We start from the raw sequence: 12606 nt of genomic DNA, 5'->3' as shown, positions 1-12606 counted from the left end.
CCCCCTCCCCCCCAGCAGCCCTTTCTTCCTCTGGCAATCTGCACTGGCAGGCGGAGACCCTCACACCCAGAAACACCAACAGCCTGAGCAATTTCATTCTCAGAGAAGCACGGACACCCAGAAAATGTGCAGGCGCGCGCGCGCACACACACACACACACACACACAATTCAGATGCAGACCCCTTTGGCTTAAACGAAGGGAATCGCTGCCTGGAGAACTGCGAAGAGAGCAGTTTTTGTCTCCCGAAGTCTCTGCCTGCCAGGGACCGGCTCCTACCTGGGGCTCAGGCTCGTGGATGGATTCCCTCCCCGGGTCCTGCACGCCGCCCCGCCGGGCGATCGAGCGCGCTCGCTTCCTTCAGAGACCGTTGGCGATCAGGAAGAGGTCGCTCCCATCCCCGGCTGGAAGCACAAAGCCGGCGGACGGCAGCCCGACTCCGGAGCAGCAGCGCCCGGCGCGAGCAGCGGCGGCGGCGGCGGCAGGCAGCGGTGCGCGCGGGCGGAGGCGGCGAGGCCGGCGGGCTGGGAGGGCCGGGGCCGGGCGGCGCGCGCGCTGCGCTCCCTCCCTCGCTCCCTCCCCTCCCTCCCGCGCACCCCGCCCGCCCGCCCGCAGCCTCGCACTGGCTCGCACGCGCCGGGCCCGCCGCGCCCTCGGGTCTCTCGCCTCCCGGGACCCCTCGGGCTCCCTCCGGGTGCCTTGCGGGAGCAAGAGCCGGGCGGACACAGCCGAGGCAGCCGCCGGGTCCCCTCTGCTCCGCGGGAGGTTGGATTCCCCGGCCTTCTGGGGACCCCCGCAGTGCGTCTGAGCTGCGCGAGCCAGCGAACTCTCTTGCACCCCGACAGGCGCAGACCCGGGCTGCTGTAACTTTTCTTTTGACCCTCGCTAGACTGAGTCCTAGACAACACGACCCCACCCCCAGCTGGTCTGCTCCGTTCTTACCCCTGAATTTGCTACTCCAGATACATCTTTTTTTTCCTCCACATTCCGGTCTTCTGCTAATAGAAGCTTCCTTTTAGCAAAGGGAATCTGGGGGTGTATCACCGATTATTTATTTTAAATCCTTACTCCGTGTTTCACCTTCATATCTAGATGGGAAGGAATATATGCTAACTGCCAGGTCCTGCGGATCAAATACGGACGAGGGCAGGGGTTTCCACAGCGGAGAGCTCTGCCAGACTCCAGGTGTTGCTATTTCCCTCACACCTTGGCGCTTACATGGGAGTAAAGACCAAGAGGCCCGGGAGTGTGAAAGCCGAGCGGTTTTTAAACTACCGACAGGAGTAAAGAAACTGAGCGTTAAGACTGAGTCAGGAAAGACCTAATGCAGCAATCTACCAACCATTCATTGTCCTTTCCAAGAGAAGCCTTACCATTGCCAATACCTCACTTCCCAATAATTAATAACGGAGCACTGCAGCAGGCCCTCGCTCTCACGACAGCTCATTCATCCTTACAAATCCTTAATGACTTGGCAGGATGAAAGGCTAGACCCACTGTGGAGCTCAGTGGCTCCCAAACCTGGCTGCCCATCAGACACACACCAGACACACACGGGAATGCAGGCTCAAGCAGATGCTCTAGATAGAAGCTGCTGCGGACTCTAAGGCCTTGGTTCTCAAGCAGGGCTCCAGATTGGTGCTTTTTGAAGCACCACTCGATAGCAGCCCTTGTGGTTACCAAGAAAAGTAGGTGAGTGCGATGTCAGGGGGGCAGCAAAATGATGGAGATGGAAGAGAGTCCTGCAACGCAGGGGGCGGGGAGTTCAAGCCCTTCAGGAGGGTTCGCACTCAGTACTTACAGCGCAGCTCTGGCTGTCAGCAAAGAGAGAGAGAGGTCAGGACTCCAGGAACCAGTCTGACTCTGCAGCTAAGAAGTGGTTTGGGAGAAGTGGCCTTTCTTTGGACACTTGTCAAGGACTCTTAACCCTGACTGCCCCTCAGATCAGCAGGGGAGGTTTTATAAATCCTAGTGAGTAGGCCACACCCCAGACTAACGAACTTGCAGTCTTTGGGGTGGAACCCAAGCACCAGTGATTGGTTCGTAGGTCCCCAGTCCATCCCTAGGCTTATAGACTTCACGTTATGCAAGTATGTATGGGCTCCTTCTAGTGCTTATGGACCTTGAACTTGGCAGAAACCCCTCCAAGCTGCTCCTTGTGCTGAAATTCCAGGGAAGCCCCGCTGCCATCCAGGTAGACTTCTGTTAGACAGCACAGACTCCTGACACAGGGGGTGACACAGTAGGACCCCGCCATCAGCGAGAGTATGTCCTTTGCTAAGCGTTGCTATAGAGCCCTGACTTCCAGGGAGAGAGTGTGAAGCAGCTGTTTGGCCACGCTCCAGGAAAGGGACTTGGAGAAAAAAGGGACAGCTTCTCAATGGCAGAGAGAAGCTTGTAGCTAAGGACTCCACTCCATTCGCAGAAAGAGAATAGAGGCGATGAAAGAGAGACAGAAAGAATGGAATAGAAACATGTGTGAATTGTATTCCATTGGCTTAGCTCTTGTGGGAAGTGTGGGAAGTGGATTTGCTATTATGGGCTGCCTAGTGAATGCTCTGATTGTCTTCAAAGTGTCAGTATTTTCTAACATAGGATGGCAAAGGTGCTGGTCTTTATTGAGCAACCCATGTCCACTATTCCATTTTGGCAGCATCTGAGAAGGTATTAAAGTGTTATCCTGTCCTCTATTCTTTTCTCCTTGAATTTGACATGTTAATTTTGATTCCTGGAGAAGATCTACATTAATGCCTTTTTTTTTTTTTATCTAGAATCATTAGGAGACAGCCTCATGACTAGTAATTTGGTACTCATTTTGATTTGGCTCAATATTTGAGCCTCTAATTTTCTTTTTCTTTTCTTTCTCATTAGAGACAACTTTATAATGTTTCCAATGCCCCAAGGCAATTTAAACCTTTTGCTCCCTCCCTCCTAAATGTCATACCTGACTGGATTTTTATTGCAAGAATTATCAAGGTCTACATCACCGGCACAAGGCTGTGGGAGACTGCAGCTGAACTAAGGAAATAGCTAGGCTGCTGCAGGCTGAAGCTCCAGAAAGAAGAAAAATAGTAGCTATGAAGATGGAGATTTCTGTCCCAATAACAAAAGTCCTCTTAAGGGCCATCTCTAATAGTATTTTCGTGTATGGATGGCTGTATGGCACTATAGCTGCCTTTGTTTTTTACCTGGATTACCTAGGCCGGAAGTGCTACTCTTCTTTCCATTGTCTGATGCTTCCTGAAGCCTGCTAGTTAAGTCTGATCATCCCAGTATCATTTCTACTCTGTCAGCCTTCGCCACTTACTTTATTCTGCTGTTTCTTAAATTCAGACTCACAGAGATTTGTGCATAAGCAAAAGGTTCTACAGTACAGCAGGCTGTCCAGAACAGGGAACAGGAGCTAATTCCTCCTACCTAAGAACCTCAGGTGCCCATGAAGCACTTCATTTGGTCCTTTAGGCGTTCTTCGATACTGTTTGAATCAAAACATTAGAGCATTCAAGCGGCTTCTTTCACTTGCTACAGAAAAGGACAGTGATTGCCTGATGGAGAAGCCTACCTTCCCCTGGTCTACTCACTGTACAGGATTCTGTGCAAGGACCACAACATAACTGTTACCAGTGATAAAAATAGCCTGATCATAGAACTAATAGAATTTTTTATTTATGTGACTATGATATTTATTTATATTTATATTATTTATATTTATATTTTGACCATGACCAGGGCTCTTTGCTTTAAGGATGACTGTGTGAATTCTGTGTTGAAATCCACTGGTCTTTGTCCTTTGAGTCTTATTCTTGCAGTTGAAAACTTCCCTGCTGTATTTTGACCTGCTGCATACTGTCGAATGCCCTATCCAGTAGTGGCCTGTGTTGGTGCACACAAAGCTCCACAGAGAATGAACAGCTTTCCTGGTGCAATGGTAAAAAGAATCCTCCTCCCTGTGCCCCATCACTGAATGAATGATCATCCACTATCTCTAGTGGGACAATGAAGTTGTCCCAGATTTAGGGGTATCAGGGATCTGCAATTCTACATTTAAAACCATATTCAAAGGCTGGACTTATCCAACAATTTCATTTTTCAGTTTTGCTTTGTATTGCACCAAGGAAACATCTGGTTCATATTCTACAACTTTACAAATAGTAACTCAAAGGCAGAATCATGGTCTGAAAAGAAAAGAACAAATATCTGGTTAGGACCCAATGGTAGGTGTGAGAATAACTGCACTGGACCCATGGCTCTCCTCTGGCTCTGTGACCTTTGCGAGCTTCTTAACCTCTGCAATGTCATATCTTGTCACAGAAACCAAAACCAAAAAGTCTCTTCAGAAAGCTTGGAAGGATCAAATGCATGTGATGTGCTGCACAGAGCTGCTGATCATAAAAGTCACTCAGCAAATGATATTGTTCTTAGTGTTGGGAGTGAAGTGCTATCGAAAAATCATAGTCACATAAATAAATAAAAAATTAAACAACTAGTTCTACAATCAGGCTGTTTTATCATTGGTAACAATTATGTTGTGGTCCTTGCACAGAATCTTGTACAGTGAATAGACCAGGGGAAGGTAGGCTTCTCCATCAGGGAATCACTGTCCTTTTCTGTAGCAAATGAAAGAAGCCTCTTGAATGCTCTAATTTTGTAAGGACTCAGCATGGCTATGTTTATTGATAACATTCCTTTGCTTTTACAGCTATGTATCAACTTGATCTCATCTGCATTAAAATTGGGAGTTTCAAAGATAGCCATCTGAAACAAATCTGAGTATAACTATGACTTTGTTACTGATATTAATGTTATCCAAGGAGACCTTATCTGAAGGATGAAACCATCTTTGTTCACTGAGTTGGACAGAAGACTCTCTTCAAGATTGACTCAAAGACTGTCCATCATAGGGGCTAAGGATGAGGCCCCTGCAAAGCTCTGTACCAGGCCAGCTGTTTCTCAGCATTCACTTCTGAAGACCTCTCCCTGAGAGATTATACATCAGCTATCTTAATAAATCTTCATGGTGTACTGTCCGTGATGCATGGCTCACTTACTCTGTTTTCGGTTTCTGGCAGCTGCTTAGAATCTTCTGAGAACTGCTAGTATTTTAGAGCTTACCACTATCCAAGATAGCTGTCTTCAAAAGTGAAAATAACAGAGAGACTTGAAAATAAAGCAGAGCGAACCTTGAGGTGTCTTAATTCACGATGTTATCAATGCTGGTTCTGCGACCAATGGAAGAAGTGCTTATGTGTTCTCATCTCCTTAGGAACTCGGACTCATGCTGTGTGACTTAAGGACAGTGATCATGAGCAAATGGAGTTCAGGATCTACAATCTACTCCCCTATCGAAATTCTACTCTGCCATGGAAAAACATGACTATCTTTGGAATTGTTTTAGCATCTTGGGATGTACAGCTAAATTAATGGTAAGTTATTTGAGCAAGCACTGAGAATGTTGCTGTCTACAATTTATTTTTATATGAGATTGTTATGAATTAGTCAGGGAAGTTATAATTAATTCTATCTTATAGACTGAGAAAGAAAACACAGAGGTTTTGTTGTTGCTGTTTGTTTTGTGTTTTTGCTTTGTTTTGCTTTGTCCAAGCTTGACTACCTATATGTAGTAACCAGATTGTTTTTGTTTTAGATTCTCTTGGTATGTCTCAGACCCACTGGAGGCTAAAAATGCATTGGCTTAGTTATTCAGGAATTATATAAACATATGTAAATAGACCCACCCACCTAACACAGTGTGTTTTCTCCTCTGTGGCTTTATTGAATATCGATTCTTAAAAAATATAAAGGAAATTCAAAAAACTTGGAAATTCAAACAAGCATGTTTAACGTTTATGGTTTTTCTGTTTTTAAGAGGCAGAAGTGGATACTGCAATTCCCCTTACACAGACACAAAAACAAATTGGAATTCTCTTTAAGGAAAGCCCAATTCTCCAGTAGAGGATATAACTCTTGTGGAGTATTTATCCCACTCTCAGAGTCATGGAAAGTTTTTAGCACATGACAGATAAATGAATAGACTGGATATGCTGTTTACTGCAAGGGGACAGGCTGTGTGGAAGCAAGGCTGGTTTTGCTTATAAGGCAACTCAACTATTTGGTCCCTATCCAGTACAAACTGCAGCTTAATTCCAATCACTTTCTTACCCTTTCAGTACAGATCCTGGTTAGCAACTGACATAGTTCACCATATCCACACCCACAGTCCTGGTGGCCACCTGCTCTGTGATGACAGACGGATTGTCTGTGGCGCTGCAGGGGGCTGAAGGGCACTGAGATGGCAATCTGACCCAGCTGCAGGCTTGAGCCTGTAAACTGACCCTCTGTCAGTTACCTTAGCAATTACCGATAAGCTGTCATTGGGGCCAATTTATAAACGAGTCAGAGGATCTCCTATTTTGTCTGTTAACGCTAGTTCATTTGGGCAATATTTATAAATATTAAGCTTGAAGTTCTACTCTTTTACAATCTAGGAGCCTTTGAGCGCTTTGATTTTATTCAAAGAATTCTAACAATTAATTCATTAAAGGAAAAATAAACTGGGAAGGGCAGAGAAAAATCAGAGTTCATGGTAGCAGTTTTATATGTTTTTAAATTTTATTCCATTTATTGTGTGAGTGAGTGTGTGTGCGCGCCCACGTGTGCATGTAGACATTCATGTGTCAGAGTGTGCATGTGGAGCTCAAGGTCAAACAACTTTCAGGAATCAGTTTTCTCCTTCGCCATGTATGACTCAGGGATCAAACTCAGATCCTTAGTCTTGGTGTCAAGCACCTTAACCCACTGAGCCACCTTGCTGTCCCTAATCATTCATGTGTTAATGCAACAAATGTTTATAAAGACATTATGAGCCAGGGACTTTAGATACTCTTATCTTCAATTGTACTCATGAACATCGTGAGTAAGCTGTAAAATTCCTATTCCATTCTAGTGTGGACTAATGACAGACTGGGACAAAATCAGGACATGAACATGTCTTGGGTATCACTTGAAGCAGCACAAGAAAAGCAATGAAGTGAAAAAAATAAATGCCATCCAGAGTTTGGGGAGCGGGTGCTAAATTAGGTCGCCATTTTAAAGAGGCTCTCTCACTGATACTACCACCACCCTTTCAAGCTCCCACATGACGAAATGATGCAGCATAATATTTTGCTTGGTCATTTGTTTCTGCCCTGCACTGATGTTCTTTCAGGCCCACCGCAGGGACAGAGAGCTTTCTAACGGCAGAAGCATGGACACGTAGATACACCTCTGCATTCACAATGAAGTAGGAGCATACAAACCTAAAATTTATAACAAAAGGACAGACAGGCTGGCTGTCTCCAGGGGCTGCTTATAAAATAATTATATTTCTTCTAAGTTGGACTCACCACAGATTCCTGAGTGCCCCCTTGGCTTTACTTAATGAGTATCATCTAATTGTTGCATATAGTAGGTAGAGCCTACACAGCGAGAGCTAAACCTGCTCTGTTAGCTAACGATGGACCAGAGCTGGCTTTCAAAGGTGGCCATCACACATCCTTTTTCTTTTCCTGCATTCTTATCTTCAATTGTACAATACCTGGCACTCTTACAGACTTAAGCGCATGCACTCATACATGCATGCACCATAGGCACGTACAGCCTTTCATGCAAATGTACACACTTCTATAAAACAACACAATCACGCACAGTTTTGGTCCTTAGCTGTTATCAAATATTCAACTACCGAAAAGTCACTAAATCGAAAGCTGCAGATTTACATTTAAATACAAGCTAGCCACTTTTTTAAAAAATTATTTAACATTATGGTCTTTTGTTGTTAGGGTTTATATACTTAGTTTCAATTCTAATTAAAGGTTCATAAACTAAAACAGAATATGCCCCGCTGAATATTCTATGTATCAAATCATTAAACAGATTCATTAGTTTTGTTTCCTTTGGAAGTTTTTAAAAATACTTTAAAAATTTATGTAAAAAAAAAATCCGGAATGAAGAAATTGCTCAAGAAAAGACAGAGCTTAGATGGAAAATTATTCAGTGCTTCAAAGTAGGAACCTGACTCAGTTGATCAATATGTAAATACAAGATGAATAACTTATGTTAATTAATGGGCCATCCATGCCTCATTTATATAGCAGTGGAGTAGAAGTTTAGTGACTGGAGTTCTAATCTGTTTTGGAAAAAGAAAATGGTAAGTTGATTATTCAATCTGGAGCCATGTACTAAGTCCTGTGGTTGTTACAGTGTACTTGACACCATTCCTGACCTCTGAGGACTTAATCTCATAGGGAGAAGTGAGTTCTGGTTTCTGAAGAAGTAGGTGCCATAGCTGTAAACATACTTCGTGACCATGTGTCGGAGATTAGTTAAAGTGGGCACAACCGTGGATCATGAGATGGCTTTTAAACAAAGGCACAAGTAGAAGTCTGTGACTATTTTCTCCCTCTGGCTCAGATGCTGGCCAGAATACCATTGCTTCCCAGACCAGTAGTTCCCCAAAGTAATGTTTTCATTTTGAAGAGAATCATTCTGGATGGGTCCAGATGAGACACATATGATTTCTGTAATGCTGCCAGTCTAAGGAAAACAGTCCCTTTTAATACTATCACCCAAGGTGGAGATGTGGGAGATAGGCTGCATCCCAGACAGAGGATATTTCATCAATGAGATGATGAATGGTATTAATAAAAATCAGACAGACTCTGGGCTGGTTTTACGACTGTATTTAAAATCTCTGTAGACAATGCACCCCCTTATTTTTTGCACGGTGGATTTACTCTCCTCTTCTTGTGCCCTTGTGTTTTGAAGAGGTTAAAGGAATCTAAGAATATCTAGTCTTCTTCCTATGATGTAGAACTAACCTAATCTTGCTGGATGAAAAGATTGTTTCCATCCACTAGACATCTCAATATCCACCACGTGGGAAATATAAATGGAGCTAACGTGGGTAAACTATGTACTTTGTGCAAGTCTCTTATTTCTACTCACGAGAAACTTACTACCCCTTTAGAAATAGCCTAAATTGGTGAAAGCTGAATAAAGTAACGGCATTCATGCAAATCATCTTCCCTTGAGCCTATCATCCAACCCATTGATCCATCCACAGGAGGGCATCGTTTTGTTAAGAGCTGTCTTAGTTGTCAGATCACAGGTTCAGAGAGAAAAATATTTTAATATGATTTACTATGCATGCTTCAACATCTCTTTTTTTATATTAAATATGAAACAACCTAAAAAACCTATACCTGCATCATGATGACAAACATAGTGTATATATAATGGTGTTTATATAACATTATTATAAAATGTACTTATAAATGAAAAACCCACATTAGATTTTCACGTTTATCCTCTCATTTAAGGTATTCTTTAATTTGTATTTAGATAAGTGTAAGTCGCTAATATTAATCAACCTGTGTTTGTTTCATTTATATCAACTAATTTAAACACATAAAAGCTTTCTTTATATCTGTATTAGTTACTTTGTTTTTGCTGTGATGAAATATTATGACCAAAGCAATTTGCAAACCAGTTTATTTGGGCTTATGGTTCTAGAGGGTTAAGAGATTGTGGTGGCAGAGAGGTATGGCAGTGGGCAGGATCAGAAAGCCGAAGAATTTACATTTATAACCACAAACAGGAAGCAGGGGGTGAGCAGGCAGTGGCAAAGGACTTCTATTTGCCAAAGACTTCCAGCAGTGACACAGTTCCTCCAACAGTGTCTGGGGATCAAGTTTCTCAGGATCAAGTGGTCAGGTGTCAGAGCCTATGAGGGGAAGCTTTCTCATTTAAATCACTACAGTATAGAAATGCTAATATTAAAAATACTTAATGAATTTTCTGACACATTTGAAAACATTTTTCCCTGTAAGAAAAGGAATTTTGTGTTTTAAAAAAAAATCAGGACAGATATAAATTTGCATTTTGTAGAAATTAATTTGAATTTTGGGACCATTACCTGCTATCTACATGATAACAGGTAAAAGTAGCTATTTAATTTACTCATTTGAGTGATTTTTAAGGAAAGCATTGAGCTAGACATAAAAAAAATTCATCAGTGAAGCAAGAGGTCTTTTAGCTTGGGGAGGGAAAGGGTAATTAGTATGTTCTACAATTCATTACTTTTAAAAATACTATAGTAAGTAGCAATGAAAAGACCCAGAATGAGTGTTGATGTTTTCCAAAAGATGGAGCCAACCATCCTTTTTAGGGAATTCTGTAAAGCTCCGGATAGTGTCTTAAGAATTAGCTTGGAGAGCGGTAGCTTCAGTGCAAGGGCCCTGGGATGGGAAGATGAAATGAGAAGATGCCCTGCCTCCCCGCCACCTCAGCCTCTTAACCCTCTAGAACCTTAAGCCAAAATAAGCTTGTTCTCAAATTGCCTTGGTCATAATATCTTCTCACAGCAAAAGCAAGGTAACTAATACATACACAAAGAAAATTTTTATGTGCAGTGGAGAAGTGAAAAGAAAGTCAGAGGGCGTAAAGCACACGACACAAGAGGATAAAGGCTGTTGACAGGGCCACAGGGAGGTAGCAGTAGAAGATCTGGGAAGAACTCGCAAAGTGAAGTGGAAGTTTCTGGTTTCTCTGAAGACTTGGTTTTGTCATGTGATGTTTTGCTGCAAGCTGGGCTCATGATGTTTTGCTGTGAGCTCTCATGCCAGGGACATGACTTTGGCCAGCTGAAAACATCTATGGGTGGACTCTGAGGAGAGGAGCTATATAGATATCCCATGCACAGTGAGGCTTTGCATTTTGGATAGACATCACTGTGCTGATCTTTGTGCTTCCACTCTTGACTTCGTAGAGAGAAACGCTTCAGAAAACTTCTCAGGGCAATCCAACCGAGTCTTGCCGCTTTTGCCGACCTGTCGTGCGCTGATGAGTGTTGCTGTTTGGTGTTGGCCTTTGGACTGGACCGCTGGTATTCTGAGGACTGAGTTTGGTGATCCCATAAAGATACATTGACCCTAATCAGCAGGAAGTATATAAAAGAGGTCTACAGCCCTTTACCCTACTACTCTCCTTCCTAAGGTTGAGGGTTGGAAGGGAGGTAAAGGTGTTTAAGAACCCTAAATAAAGGAGGTTTGGTGAAAAATCTAAGCCTACACAAAGCTTGACATTGGTGCTTCTTTTTTTATTTTTATATAATTTTTATTTGTTTATATTAGTTACAGGTTATTTACTTTGTTTTTTTCCTTTATTATTATTTTTTTTTTATCAGTTACATTTTATTAACTCTGTATCCCAGCCGTGTCCCGATCCCTCATTCCCTCCCAGTCCCTCCCTCCCTCCCTCATCTCCACCGTGCCCCTTTCCAAGTCCACTGATGGGGGGGACCTCCTCCCCATTCATCTGATCCTGTTTTATCAGGTATATTCAGGACTGGCTGCAAAGCCCTCTTCTGTGGCCTAACAGGACTGCTCCTCCCTTCAGGGGTGGTGAGACCAAAGAGCCAGTCATTGAGTTCCTGTTAGAAATAGTCCTTGTTCCCCTCACTTTGGGAAACCAATTGGTTACTGAGCTACCACAGGCTACATCTGAGTGGAGGTTCTAGGTTATATCCATACATGGTCCTTGGTTGAATGTCAGTCTCAGAAAAGACCCTGTGCCCAGATATATTTGGTCCTTGTGGAGCTCCTATCCTTTCCCCATCAGACTAACTCCCCTTCTTTCTTATGATTCCCTGTACTCTGCCAAAGGTTTGGTCATGAGTCTTTGCTTTGAAAACACTGCTAGTTAGAGTCTTTCAGATGCGCTCTGTAGACTCCTGTCATACGTTCAATGCACATCCCATCTGTCTTTCTAAAGGAGGATTGATCATCTTACCCCATGTCCGCTCAATTGATTATCTTTTTTAGGTGTATAGATTTCATTATGTTTATCATATCTTATAGGTCTATATAAGTGAGTATATAGGGTGTTTGTTTTTCTCCTTCTGGGATATTTCACTCAGAATGATCTTTTCTAGATCCCACCATTTGCCTGCAAATTTCATGATTTCCTCCTTTTTGATTGCTGAGTAGTATTCCATTGTGTAAAAATACCACAATTTCTGTACTCATTCCTCCGTTGATGGACATCTGGGTTGTTTCCAGGTTCTGGCTATTACGAATAAAGCTGCTATAAACATGGTTGAGCAAGTATCCCTTTTGTGTACTTGAACGAACTTTGGGTATATACCTAGCAGTGGTATAGCTGGGTCTTGAGGAAGCACTATTCCTAATTGTCTTAGAAAGCGCCAGATAGCTTTCCAGAGTGGTTGTACCAGTTTACATTCCCACCAGCAGTGGAGGAGGGTTCCCCTTTCTCCACAACCTCTCCATCATGTGTTATCGCTTGAGTTTTTCATCTTGGCCATTCTGATGGGTGTAAGGTGATATCTCAGGGTCGTTTTGATTTGCATTTCCCTGATGGCTAATGAGGATGAGCATTTCTTTAAGTGTTTTTCTGCCATTCGATATTCCTCTGTCAAGAATTCTCTGTTTAGCTCTGTTCCCCATTTTTTAATTGGATTACTTGGTTTGCTGCTTTTCAGCTTCTTTAGATATTTGTATATACTGGATATTAGTCCTCTGTCAGATAAAGGATTAGTGAAGATTCTTTCCCA

The 12606-nt window shown here is 43.0% G+C and overlaps 1 protein-coding gene across 9 annotated transcripts in view; it reads right to left on the bottom strand.

The window, feature by feature from the left end:
- The window catches only part of Slc8a1 (solute carrier family 8 member A1), a 368033-nt gene that overhangs the window by 298775 nt on the left and 56652 nt on the right, over nt 1-12606 (bottom strand). For 4 of the 9 annotated variants that reach the window (XM_060363746.1, XM_060363776.1, XM_060363761.1 and 1 more), the window contains exon 1: nt 279-544. The exons of 1 other annotated variant lie outside the window; for it this stretch is intronic. The gene's annotated coding sequence lies outside the window, so the exon portion shown is untranslated. Of the gene's footprint in view, nt 1-278; nt 546-12606 lie in introns of those variants that run through there. 4 more of the 9 variants (XM_060363756.1, XM_021655594.2, XM_060363768.1 and 1 more) reach the window with 2 other exon arrangements.

This window comes from Meriones unguiculatus, chromosome 1, assembly GCF_030254825.1.
Source record: "Meriones unguiculatus strain TT.TT164.6M chromosome 1, Bangor_MerUng_6.1, whole genome shotgun sequence".
In the NCBI taxonomy this organism is placed as follows: domain Eukaryota; kingdom Metazoa; phylum Chordata; class Mammalia; order Rodentia; family Muridae; genus Meriones; species Meriones unguiculatus.
Note: the sequence above shows the minus strand (reverse complement) of the source record. Positions and strands in the feature narration are given on the sequence as shown.